A 14074-nucleotide genomic window follows, 5' to 3' on the forward strand; every position below is an offset into this window, starting at 1 on the left:
AACTAAAATGAAACTAAGCCTAAAGTAGAGGGTACTAATATGCAATTTTATTTTATTTACTTTTAAATGGTCGGATCAGTGGCTCATCACCCTGAAACAAAAATTGGGTTTATCTTCAAGTCACCCACAATTTAAAAGATTGACATCGATCAATGAAACCTGAATGACCTAAATGGGGATAGAGCTAATCCATCCCCACAGGTAGCTAATGCTTGATGTTATTTGAGGGGAGGGGTTCAAGGAACAGAAAAATCAAAATAATCTGCTCCACAAACTTAAAAAATGCCACATTTTCTTTTGATGTATCTAATATTCCCGTATGTGGGCTTCAGCTTTGAAAGCGTCTCTTTGCACCACTTTGTGAATAAAAAAATACATATTCAGTGTGACATGTTTCAAAAGCTGAAATAAGCGTGCCTTGAGGATTGGGCAAGGCAACAAGACACCAACAGGAGATTTAGAACTGACAAAGTCAAAGGGTGGAAAAGTCAAGAGTAGAAGAATCTAAGGCCATGCTTAGTTTGCCGCTGTAGCTCTCATGTTTTTTAATTCTGACTCATTTTGGGCAAGAATGAATAATAATAGAACCTTTGGTTTAAAAATTCTTGCTGTGGGCTTCATTTCTTTTTGGAGTGAAAAAGAAGCCTATAATATAAGAATTAAAATAATTGGCCGCAACAAGAAAAATATTCATGTTCCATCTTGCTCGTTTTCATTTTTCAAAGAAATTCATTTATGGGAAGATGTTCCCAATTCATGGATGGAAGTGTTGGGAGGACGGTGTGGGGACCCAATTTGTGAGGATAAAATTCCAATTCACTCAAATGAGGACATACAAATTAACAAACAATATGCCCTTGAGGGGGGTAAGAATGTCATGGAAAGTGGTATACTTGGATGAGTTAAACACAAGAGAAGAGAATATGTAAATCATTTTGCATGCAAACAACTAAACACACAATAACTAATCAACTGATGCCATTCATTGTAATTCATGTGGGCTTCTCATTGGTTAACTTCTTCAGGTATCATTCCTTGCTAGTTGACAGGGGATTAGACAAAAATTGGAACAATTAATGCAGTCGGAATGTCCTATCCACTCTCTACCCGCCATGAATTGGAGTCAAACATATCTATTGTAAATTAAGAGATGTGTGGCTGCAATTCAGGTCGAATAGGGAGTGGGCAGGAAAAGTGAATAGGAAATTTGGGCTCATGTTTTTTCTAGATATCTAAATCACATAAATATGAAAATAAACAACCAAAAATAAGGCAGGAAACATCATCCATATTGCATTTGGAGGATAGACCAGCTTTATTTTTAATTTTTATCTTTTTTGTTTTTTTACCTGCAGAGTGTGTATCCTTGGAAGATTAGCAAATTGGTGTAGCATTTGGAGGAGAGTTTCTCTCTGTTCTGATTCTTTTTAGTAAAATTTTATGATAAATGATACATTAAAAAAACTCAAGAGGAATTTTTGTCTTTCTCGCAAATAAAAGTAAAGAGCAGTATTTGTCATTGATCCCATATCTTTATAATTTACTTTTTATAGTATTATTTGATTTATGACATGATGAATTGACCAGTTCAACCCCAACAATTAAACCAATGACCTATGCAGGTTCATAGGTTATTGGTTCTTAAAACATTCATCTAAAGTAATCACCGATATTTTAAATTAAGATATATTAATTGTCGGAAAATAACACAATATGAGTGAACATACAAACTGCTCACTTGTTTGTTGACATGGAGGTGCATGGATGACATAAAAACTTAAAAGAACATATACAAATCTTAGAATGAACTGAAAAGAAGAAAACACTAAGACTATGTTTGGTTTGAAGGAAAAAGTAAGGAAAGGAAGAGAAATTTTTAGAAATCTTGTATAGATTTTCCTACATTTCCCTTCCTTTCCCACTCTTTCTTTCAAATCAAACATAAGTTCATTAATTATAGAAGAACAAGGTCCATTTCAATTGAATAAATACTTTGGACCATTTTGGAGAATGTCCAATTCAATGCCTTGACCGTCCAATTTAATCAAATTAGTTTTCATTTAAATTGAATCCCATCCAAACCTATCCATTGACATCCATACTTCCATCAATGAACCAGATATTGGTTAACGTAAGGACTATTTTGTAAGGAGAAGATATGGAAAGGTCATACGTGGAGAAATATACCAAATGCATGGCTGAATTGCTTATTCTGATATTAAGCAATGGCCTCAACCTCGCTCATTCCCTCTTCATGCAATCATCGCCATCGCTATCTTGTCTTGGACTGCTTCCACCTTCTCATATATCCCCAATGACCCCAACCAGGATGACCTTGTTAGTCCTAGTTCCAATTCCTTTGCCTCCTACTTGGCGAGAATAAATGGCATCAACAACATGGTCATGGGGTCTCCTCTGCCCACATCATCTTTATTAACTACTACTTTGGCTTCTCCTTTCTATGGTGGTGGTAGTGATCTGATTGATGAGTTTCATCTCCAAGACCAACTGTCATTCCTCAACGATGATTCATCCCCACCAATATACTTCGCTCTACCCTTGATTATTGTATGCTTATGAGAAACTGCTCGTCATTACAAAAAAAAAAAAAAAAAAACATATATTTGTGATGTTAGATAAACATCAAGAAAATGCTTTCGTGACTTTTAATTTGCTCCCTTGTCATCAAATGTAGTGTTGGAAAAAGTTTTCATGACGTTTATTTTAATTATTGTGACATTTTGCAAACGTCACTAAAAGATTTCAAGAGTCATCCATTTATAGTTTTGGTGACATTTACTTGTTATTTTTGTGACATTCAGGAAAGGTAACGAAAAATAACACCTTTAGTGACGTTTGCAGGCGTTACTAAAAGATTCCAAGAGTTGTCCATGCACAACTTTGGTGGCATTTTTTTGTTTATTTTCGTGACGTTTCTGAAGTGTTAGGAAAAATATCACTTTTAGTGACGTTTCACAGACCACTAAAAGTGACATTTTTTGAAACGTCACAAAAACCTATTTAAATGTCTTGGAAATACCTCGACCAGTATGTTTGTCATTACCTAGTATGGAGCTTATAATAACTTGTTTTTAAATCAATTATATACATTTATTTTGAATGAAAATCTTATATCCATTCATTAAATCACATGTAATAACTATTCGAAATAAAAGATCATTAATATCATTAAAAATTGAAATATAGTATTAAATAAAAGGTAATATATATTTATAATTGTTCACATTTTAGTCCAAATGAAATTAAAAGATTATAAAAAAGGAAAATAGAACACTCATCAAAAGAGGGTCTTTCCCTTGCCCTTCCCATTCCCCCCTCTCTTGTAGACACTTGAGATGGCTTTCTTCTAGGCTCTTGCATCTGTTACAAAACACAAAGAAATATAAAATTATTTTCACACTAAATGATGTGAGCAAATGAAAAATAAATCAAATTCCTAATAGTTTATCGGATTTGGTGATGGTACTTTTGGAGTGGGATGAGAATTATCTCTACTATGAATTGAAGGGGTTGCTAACTCATGTATCTGCACATAAAAAACAAAGTTAAGAAAATGCGTTATTATTTTCATGCTAAAAGATGTAAGCAAATGAGAAATAAAGCCCAACTTGTTACTTCATGAGTGGGGTGGAAACTATTTCCGCCCATAACTGGAATATTGGCCAATCCATGGTTCTACACCTAGAAATAATAGAAAATATGAGTAAAGTATTTTTCATAAATTAAACAGAGAATAAGAAAGTTGAAACTATCATGAAATTATTTGGTGATTTCCACTGGAAATATTCATCTTTAGCGGCATTCAATAAAAATTGGCACTAGAAGCCAAGCGATGACTACCACTACATAAGTGGCGCAGGCTGGGTAGGCTTTCCTCTGTTGCACATCTGTGAATCTCTCCCTCACTACTCTCACTCTTTCTCTATCTCTATCTTTCTCTCGCGCACAATTACATTTGACAGGTAAATCTCTCTTGCGGTCTCTCTCTCTCAATTGCACATCAGCGGCATTTGATTCCCAAGTAAATCTGTCTCTCTCTATTTTTGTATTCAAAATGAGCCTATGGTGATGATTACTACTAAATGGAAGTAAAACTTAACTTACTCTATTAGGCCATTAATGGAAGAAAAGGCAAGATCGAGATTTAGGAAATTCCGTGGTTCCAAATAAACTGAACAACTCCTGCTGTCCAAACTTCCTAAGGGATAAGATCAAAAAAGATATTCTCCACATTCAGATCATTCAGCAGTTTCAAAGTAAGACTTGGCTCTCTACACTCAAGAACTTAGGGGACCACTACTTCCTATTAATCCAGCACTTTTAAAGACAAATGCAATGTTTGGAGCAGCGCAAGCCCACTATCTTTTTGTTTGTTTGCCTAGAATCAAACTAAATAAAGGAACCCCCAAGTCAAGCATTGCTCTTCTTGCCAGAACTGCATGTCATTCCATCTAATGATATTGCTCAAGTTTAAAAGGGGTAGGGAATGATAGGTTAAGGCCCCCGTGAGAATCATCATGTCAAAGCAAACTCTAGGAAACTTGTAAAGAAGCAACTCAGCAGATAAAAAGCTATAATTATTCAATATTGAATAAAGGAGCCATCGAACTTATTCGAACCAAACAAGAGAAAGAAATTGAATTATAGCTGTCTCTGTGTCATCTATTTCTGAAATAAAAACAGGGGAAGCAAGCCAAGCTAAGCTAAGTCCTAGAATTGTGCCTAATTAAGGATGCTTTAGTCCAAGAGAGCCTTAAACAATGGGCCATTCCCAAGTAATCCTGCCCAAGGTCTGCAACTCTAATTTCTTTAAACCACAAAAACTTGGCTAACTAGGTTCTAGTTTGCCCTCAGTACTCCAAGCAAATCCCATGTCTCACTTTCCGTTCAACAGGTCTACTTTGCCTGCACCACCACAGACTTGGTCAAAGGAAGAGAAAACTCAACCTATATCAGTCATGGGTGGCATGGCTGAATCAACTTACAACTCACCTTACGTGCTGAAACTTCAGTATTGGGGAGCAACCCTTAGGCCCAAAGCCAGAATTTAAGCAACCTAACTTGAAAGGTAGCACTCAAAAGCTTTCAAGGATTCATTACCTGCAATATACTCTAGCTCATACTCTAGCTCAAGCTCATCCATTTGTATACTTAATTACTATACGACATTGAGGATTAAAGTTAACTTGTCGAAAGAGATTTTGATCTTAATCGTTAACCTAAATTGTTTTCCTTGACATATTAGCATTTCATCATACCTGGTTCTGTGTTTTATTGTTAACTTGATTGCCTTGTAAGAGCCCTGTAAGAGTATGTGGTTTTGAATACTCATTTCAAGGTTGAGTCATTGCTTTCTAAATGTCAGGAGGAGCCATTTAGGAATAGAGACTGAATTTAAATTCTAGATTTGAACTCCTATTGGCTTTCAACCTGGTCACCTTTGGGACAAGAAGGTTGCTTCACCGATTACATCATATTAACTAAATTTTATTTGTCTTTTTGCTGAATTAGATTGTGGAATAACATTGCCTGTGAAGTCATGTTTTTCCTTCAGGATAAAGTCATCTTAGTCCATCTTAGAATCTGGGTTTAATGAGATGGACTTTCTCTTAAGGACTGCTCTTGCGGATCAGTCCAAACTAAGTTTCATTCCTGGTTGTCTTAGTCTAATTTCTGGGTAACAGCATTGGGGCATACCAAGTCTAATTTTGAGTAGCAGTTATTTAATCCTCTCTAGGAAGTCTAGAGCTCACCATCTAGTTGAGCTGCTATTTTTTACAATTTTAAGTTTGAATTTAATCTCCCTTATTGAGAGGTTGTGTGCAAGACTTAATGGATGCCCTTGGGCCAATAGAGAGCCTCTTCAGTTTCAAGCCAGTTGGGCTTTTTATCTCTCTTGGTGTGGTCATGAGTTATCACTAGATTAGATGTAGAACATGACAACTTGTTGTTTTTACATGTATAGTTTCAATGTCATGACCCCTCCAAATTCTTTTCATTTCTTTTCCCTTTTCTCTGTTCATTGTTAATATATTTAGCCCCACTGAATTAGTGAAATGCTGAAACTTGAAAGCAATCACATCATGAGCACCAATGGGCTCAAATGGTATGCCAAGTTGTGCCTGCTCAGTCATGAAGTTCTCCATCTTTTCCTACAATAGTTTTAAGTTGATGGAGGTGTGCTACATATGATTTCTGGCCCAAAGGGTGATTGAGCCTATGTTGTGCTCTGATATTGGTCATCATCTCAGACTTAGCGCCTACAACAATAACGATATAGATTAGTTTAAAAATAAATTTATCTGAATCCTAATGGTGTTGTGCTGAATCATCTTCTTAAATTAACAAGTCCTTCATCTTCCTGTTCACCACTCTCCTACCCTTTGTTTGTAAGCCTTCCTCTATTACAACACATTGTTTTAAGCACCATCCCTCTTCATGCCCTAAAGAAAGATCAATCCTAACCCTCGATTATGATACTCTACTTGTACATCTCTCTTGCAAAGAAAAGTTAGGACTCCCAAAGGAATCTTGTTAACATTGTTCACTTCAACCGGTAACATATTGTGTTGTCTTAATTCTGAAGCAATTAGAAGCTGTTTTGGGTTAGTTTCCTAATTGAATTCAGAGCATGTAAAGAGAGATTTGAGACCTTAAGCTTTAGTCTATATTCTATAATTAGAGTAGGCCCTATTTAAATTTTAGAATTCAGTTAATGGAATAAAGTGTTTGTTTCTGAGGTTACTTTCTAAAAATGTGTGATCTTCTTTCATGACTTTGTGATGGATAAACTACAAACTACTTTTTCCTTCAAACCAAACATAGCCTTATGGTTCCTCCACGTGGAAGTGGAGGGAACCTTAATTGTCAATGACTTTCAACCACCTTTAATCAAGGGTTTAAATATGATACATGATACACTAGAGGGGATACAGGATATGATACGACTAAACCTATATTCTTTGAATCGCGCTCAAAGCGATAAAATACAGGCTGATACAAATCAGCATGTTTTCCGCATGCACGTTTATTTGTAAAAAATGCAACTACAAGAATTCCAACACAAATCACCCAGCATTAAAGCCTTATCAGTATGCTTGATCCACTAGGCCACTTTTCATCTTATGAAATTTAATGAAATAAAGTAATTTTTCTATTCTAGTGTTCACATGCAATGTGGTGAAATTACATCTGTGTTTAATAATTTCAACAAAATAAAAAAATAATATTCAAAAATAATATTTTATAAACTAATAGAATAAATAATTTCATAAATCCACATTTATATCAATTTTTTTAATCTCAAAAAAAATATTCGAATAAAGATATTAATAATAGAATAATTGCTTTAATACTTAATATATATATATATATATATATATGTACAGAAATTTTTATGATTTTCTATTTTTTTTTGTAAATGCTTTTGTGTATTTCTTTGTTTTTTTTATAATTTATATTATTTTCTTTATTTTGAGGAGAAAGGTGCATAGGATAAAGAGACACCATTTCTATTTCCTCCTTCCTATTGTGAAGTAGGGGGAATGGATAAGATATACACTATAGAGAGAAGGATTTAAAGGAGAGAACCAGGGTTTTAGAATTTATTTCTTCGCTTCTTGTTTGCATGATAATATTTGGCATTTTGCCTCATGTCATTCTACTCCTCAATGGTGGGACTGTTATTTGCATATCTAATGGCAAGTGTTTGGATATAGGATGATCTTGATTCGTTTATATTCAGATTTGAATTGAGCATCCATCCAATTCGTTTATATTCGGATTCGAATTGATTCGTTGGTAGGGTGTAAGATTATTGGATTGGCCTGATGATCATCGAGAAAAAACACCCTAAAACAAATCAATATAATGAACTTGAAAGCATTTCCCAATCCAATACAACTTATTATGTTAACGGAAACAATCGAAATAGAGGGGAAATGGAAAAAATAAATGAAAAAATAGGGAGAAAACTAAAAAATGCTACATTTAATCATTTAATTGATTGTTTGGTGATGAAAATAGAGAGGTCAAAAAAATCCTTTCCTCCCTTCAATTTGAATTCATGGGTTTTGGGCAAACCATTCGATACTTGGCACAAGTTGGCTCTAATCAATGAAGAGGTTCATCAGGTAAGCCTATCAATGATACTTGAAAATCTGAGGCCAATTCGACATCCAATCTGATTATTTTGGATTCAGATTATGTATTTATGTAATTGGATGAAATTCGAATGTTACAATCTACATCTGACTAATAGTCATATCGGATTTGGATTTGAACCAATATGATTTGATTAAAATTTGAATATGATTATATTATAATATTTATTAATTTTAATATATAAATTCTATATAATTATATTAAAATTTATAAAAATATATTTTAAATATTTTATTATATATGAATTTATATATAATAAATTTAGTATGTTATATTTATATTAATTTATTATATATCAAAGTTGAAAAATAAATAATTTTTTTATTTTATTGGTATTTTAGAGAATTTAAAGTTGAGTCAGATTAATTCCGAATCCTATATGAGTTTGTTAGGATTCGAATTCGAATCCGAGTCTTTAAATCCAATTGAATTTTGAATCAAATTTGAATGTAGGTTCTTAATATTCAGATCGAATGTGGATTTTGCTACATCCAATTAGAATCCGATCCGATTGCAGCCCTATTGGGGAGAAGATCAGATAAGGCTTAAGAGAAGAGAGGAGTAGGTTCCACAACGGTTTTATTATTATTTTATTTGTTACAAGCGTGAATTGTTAATTAAATAAAATTGGAAAAATAAAAGACTATTATTTTATTTGCTTTATAAAATTACAAGTGTTAACTGTTAATTAAATAAAAATAAAAAACTAATAAAGGGTAAAAATGGAAAGTGAAAATTAGGCTTTTTCATGAAACATTGTCACCATCCTTATTTTTATAAATGGTACAGACAACATTCTCATTTTTTAGTATGGTATAGAAATTTTTATGATTTTCTATATTTTTGTAATTTTTTTGCGTATTTCTTTTTTTTCTGTAATTTATATTGTTTTCTTCATTTTGAGGAGAAAGGTGTATAGGATAAAAGAGATGCAATTTCTACGTCCTCCTTCCTACTTAAAGTAGGGGGAGTGGATAAGATATACAATATGCAGTGAAGGGTTTAAAGGAGAGAATTGGGGTTTTAGGATTTATGTCTTCACTTCATGTGTGATTGATGACATTTGGCCTTTTGCCTCCTGTCATTCTGTTCGTCAGTGGTTGGGCCATTATTTGCATATTAACGGTTAGCATTAGGATATAGGTTAATCCTAATTCATTTATATTCAGATTCAAATCGAACATCCATTCGATTTATATAGAAGAATCTGGATCTCTTGCCAACAAAATTCATTCCAAACCCCTATGGTCCTACCAAGTACAATCCCTTCGATATTATGTTGGTAGGGTGTCAGATTACCAGATTGGCCAGATGATCATCGATAAAAAACACATAAAATGAATCAATATAATGAACCTAAGAGCATTTCCTGATCCAATACAACTTATTACGTTAACAGAGACAATTGAAAAAATTAGGGAGAAAAAAAAACTTCATTTAATCATCTAATTGTTCCTTGATGAAAAGAGAGAGGTTGAAAAAATCCATTATTTCCTTCGATTCAAATTCATGGTTTGGGCAAACCATCCGATACTTCACATGTGTTGGTTTTAATGAATGAAGAGGTTTGTTAAGTATGTGCTTTGGGAGAAGATCAGATAAGGCGAGGAATAGGTTCCACATTAGTATTATTGTTATTTTATTTGTTTTATCCATTTACAAGTGTTAACTGTTAATTAAATTAATTTGAAAAAATAGCAAAACATAACAAAGGGTAAAAATGGAAAGTGAAAATTAAGCTTTAAAATAAAAATGATAAAGGGTAAAAATGGAAAATGAAAATTAGGCTTTTTTGACACGTGTTAGCTCTAATCAATGAATAGGTTCGTTAAGTAGGTGTTTCGGGAGAAGATTAGATAAGGCAAGGAATAGGTTCCACAGTAGTCTTATTGTTATTTTATTTGTTTGATCCAATTTCAAGTGTTAACCGTTAACTAAATAAAATTGAAAAAATAAAAAACATAACAAAGGGTAAAAATGGAAAGTGAAAATCAAGCTTTAAAATAAAAAAACATGATAAAGGGTAAAAATGGAACATGAAAATTAGGCTTTTTGACGAAACATTGTCACCATCCTCATTTTTATAAATGAAAATGATGAGATATAGAGATTATCCAATTACAAGTGTTAACTGTTAACTAAATAAAATTGGAAAAATAAAAAACATAATAAAAGGTAAAAACGAAAAGTGAAAATCAAGATGTAAAATAAAAAACGTGATAAAGGGTAAAAATGGAAAGTATCATTTTTATAAATGGTACAAATACAATATATATATATATATATATATATATATATATATATATATATGATTCAGGCATTTTAAGAGAGAATAGGATTCAAAATATAAAATCAAGGAGGGATAGGATTAGGAATATAAAATCAGCATTTTAAGAGGGGATAGGATTGGAATAAAGAAATCAGGGAGGGGTAGGATTGGTAATATAAATCAGGGTGTTGGACGATGGGTGCTCATCCATTTCTCTTTTTTATAAATGGGTAAGACTTTACTTTATATTCTTCTTCTTCTTCAAAAAAAAAAAGTACAGCTACACCATTTGACTTTAGAAAGTTATTTTTTGTGTAATTTTAGCTATTTCTGTCATCAACAGCAATAATTCTCATTTATCATATCTATTTTTGTTTAATACAATAAATGTGTAATAATTAATACATGTTCAAGTTTTCTACAAATTTTAATTTTTTTCAATTTTTTATTTTATTATTTAGTTTATGAAATCACAGATTGACTCATTTGACTGGAGCAATGAAATAGCTGATCCTCTATCTGAAGGGAAAAAAATAAAGAAAAACAGTTTGTGTTTCATGATCAACCCTGAAAACAATGTTATAAAGTAGCTAGTAACCATTAATATTACAAATTAAGATATATTTATCGTTGAAAGCGTCTCCGGTCCCTTACTAGTAAAAGTTCTGTATGTGGGTTTCAGTGTGACATGTTTCAACTTTCAAAAGCTGAAATAGGGGTAGTGCCTTGAGGGTTGAGCAACGCAACAAGACACTAAAGGGGGGGATTCATAGTCAAGAGTTTAAGAAATTATGGCAAAATTTGGGAATGATTAAAAATAAGTATTATTCGAACAAGTACTTATTTTTAGTTTTTCTAAGTGTTTGTTTTATTTCACTTTTAATAAGTACTTTTTTATAAGTACTTGACAAAAGTGTTGAGACTACACATTAAGTGGAAAATAAGTACTTGTAGGTGCTTGATAAAAAAGTATAAAAAAAGTACTTATTTGATAAAGATGTATTTATTAAAAAAGCCACTTGAGAGTTGCTTTTCTTTTTAAGTACTTGTTAATAAGTGGAAATGTGAAAACTTTGGGACTAAAATGTCCCTATTTATTTTTTTTAAATACCCAGAATACCCCCATCTCTCCTTAAACCCCCTTCTTCTTCACTTGAACAGGGTTGAGCATGCTAGCAGCAACACCTTCCTTGGGAGCATCATTGAACGAGCTACAAACTCGTTGGTGACCAAGTCGGTTTCACATTTGAACTTGTTTTCTACATATATTTTTGAATATTTTGGTTTTTGTTTGAGAATTTAAACGCCTAACACCCTCTTTACTAGATGTGGTTTTTTTGTTGCGATTACAAGCATTCTCATTGTGCTCTCGCCAGCAACACTCAGGTCAGCCATCCTCATCCCTCGTCTTTGTTTTAAAATTATTTTTCGTGTAATATTTTGATTAAAACCAATGTATGAGTGAGGCTAAAATTGTTATTTGTGTCAATATAACACTTATGAGTAAAGTAACTTACCAAACATCACCATCCCAATAAGTACTTAAAAATATAATAAGTGATTTGACAAGTGGATCACCAAACAACTTTAAGTGATTGTTAAAATAAGTACTTCTAAAAAGTACTTATACAATAAGTATTTCTTTTAACAATCACTTAATCATAAAACAGATCCTAATTACTTAAACAATAAACACTTATTCTATTTTATAATTCTATTATTGCCCTTTGAATATAAAAAAAACCTAGGGTTTGGCTTATCCACTATTTCTTCTCCGATACCCTCTACAACTAGTGACAGCTACAGATTAGAGCAGTATCAGTTGATAATCCTTCTCAAACCGTTACAGACTTCCAAGAAAACCTCAGATGACTCTCCAACTCCACAAAGCCAAAGGACATCGTAGACACCATCACAATCCCTCTGAAGATACCAACGCCTCTACAACCACTGTATCTCTGAGAATTGACCTCCTATGTGGCGCCTCTACAACCGCCTGTCGTTACTCAGCATATGTGGAAGGCGCACCTGCCTGCCTCTACACTGGTTCGTTGGATGATTTACCCATAAGGCCACAACTAGTGTTCTTTTGATTCCTCAGTGCAATGCTCATCTCTCTTTCTTTCTTTTTCTTAGTTTTGTTTCGAGATGAGTTTGAGTCTACAATTTTATTTTCATTCATAGAATCCTACAGACCCGGATGCTTCAGCTCGTCCTAGAGAATATTACAGTGGAGAATTTTTTATTCCTTTCTTTTATTCTGTTAAGTCTGCAAATTACACCTAGCCAAGCAATACCTTTTTTACTCTTTTTTATTTTGAATTTACATTTCCATTATTGTAGTCTTTGTGTTCTTCAAACCACATAATTTTGAAAATTCATGATATATTTTGAAATTTGAAAGAAAATAAAGACCAAAAGAGTTATAAGTACTTATTAAAGTGCTAAGAAAAAGACCAATAAACGTCCATTTTAAAATAAACATTTGAAAAAGCTGAATATTAAATGCAAATAAGTGCTTATTTGAATAACTATTTGTTTTTAAGCACTTATTTTTTACATAAGCACTTTCAAACAAGTCCTAAATCATCATTTGAATCAGTTGCCAAAAATGAATAGGATTTCATCCTCATAAATTTGGGGCCCGTTTAGTAAGTCTTTTTGGGAAAATCTCCTGGTAACTCTAACAGTCAAAAGACGCATTGAGCTTTTGCATGAAGATCTGAGTAGCCCGAAGCTAGTTTGGTAGATGTACGTCTTTCTGTGTCTTTTTGCGTAAGAATAAAACACGAAAAATGTGAAAAGCTTCTTTTGAATCATTTTTATAAATGAAAATGATGAGATACAGAGATTATCCAATTACAAGTGTTAACTGTTAACTAAAGCTGGCTCGGCAGAACCGAACTCAGCACCCCTCGAGGTGGGAGTTCGGTCGGGACACGACCTCTTCACCTTGCGCCCCTGGTTGCTTGAAAGAAGGCGGCGTGAGTCGATACCAGACATGATGGCTGCCAAGAATAAATAATAGTATCAGTTCGATAAGAACGAGATATATGTATGCATATGAACGCAATGTCATGACAAAAACCGCGCGACCTAAAAGGACAACCTACACGGGCTCAGGTCGGCCTGCGCGAGCTTCTCCTTAGCCAAATAGTCCGAGTAGAGGAAGCCTACCGATGCCCAGGACAGCATCGTTTTCTGAATTTCGGGGTCCAGCTCGGTCCCGGAGTCCTGGATAGCGCCCCTCCAAGAAGTAGGGAAGGGCCACCCTTCGGGGTTGCGAACCAAAAAATAATCCCGCTTCCAGGCGGGGATTTTCTTCGGGAGCTCGTGCAAGAGCTTGTAGCCACGGCAGGGAGAGAAGTAGTAGAGATGCCTCTCCGGCGGGGCCCCGGGAGTAGCATTCTTTATACAGAGGATAGCAGAGAAGATGTCTAGACTCAAGGGAAGACAGTATTCCTAACACAAGGATATCATCCCAACCAAGTTCCTAATGGCATTGGGATGGAGCTGGTCAATAGTGACATTGAAGTGGTTTAGCACCTCCACTATCAAGGGGTTAAGAGGGAGACGCATGCCAGCCTCGAGCTTCTCCTGGTAAATGACTATATCGTTGGG

The sequence above is a fragment of the Nelumbo lutea genome, chromosome 5 (genome assembly GCF_056320005.1).
Source record: "Nelumbo lutea isolate HS-2025 chromosome 5, American lotus-T2T, whole genome shotgun sequence".
NCBI classification, from domain to species: Eukaryota; Viridiplantae; Streptophyta; class Magnoliopsida; order Proteales; family Nelumbonaceae; genus Nelumbo; species Nelumbo lutea.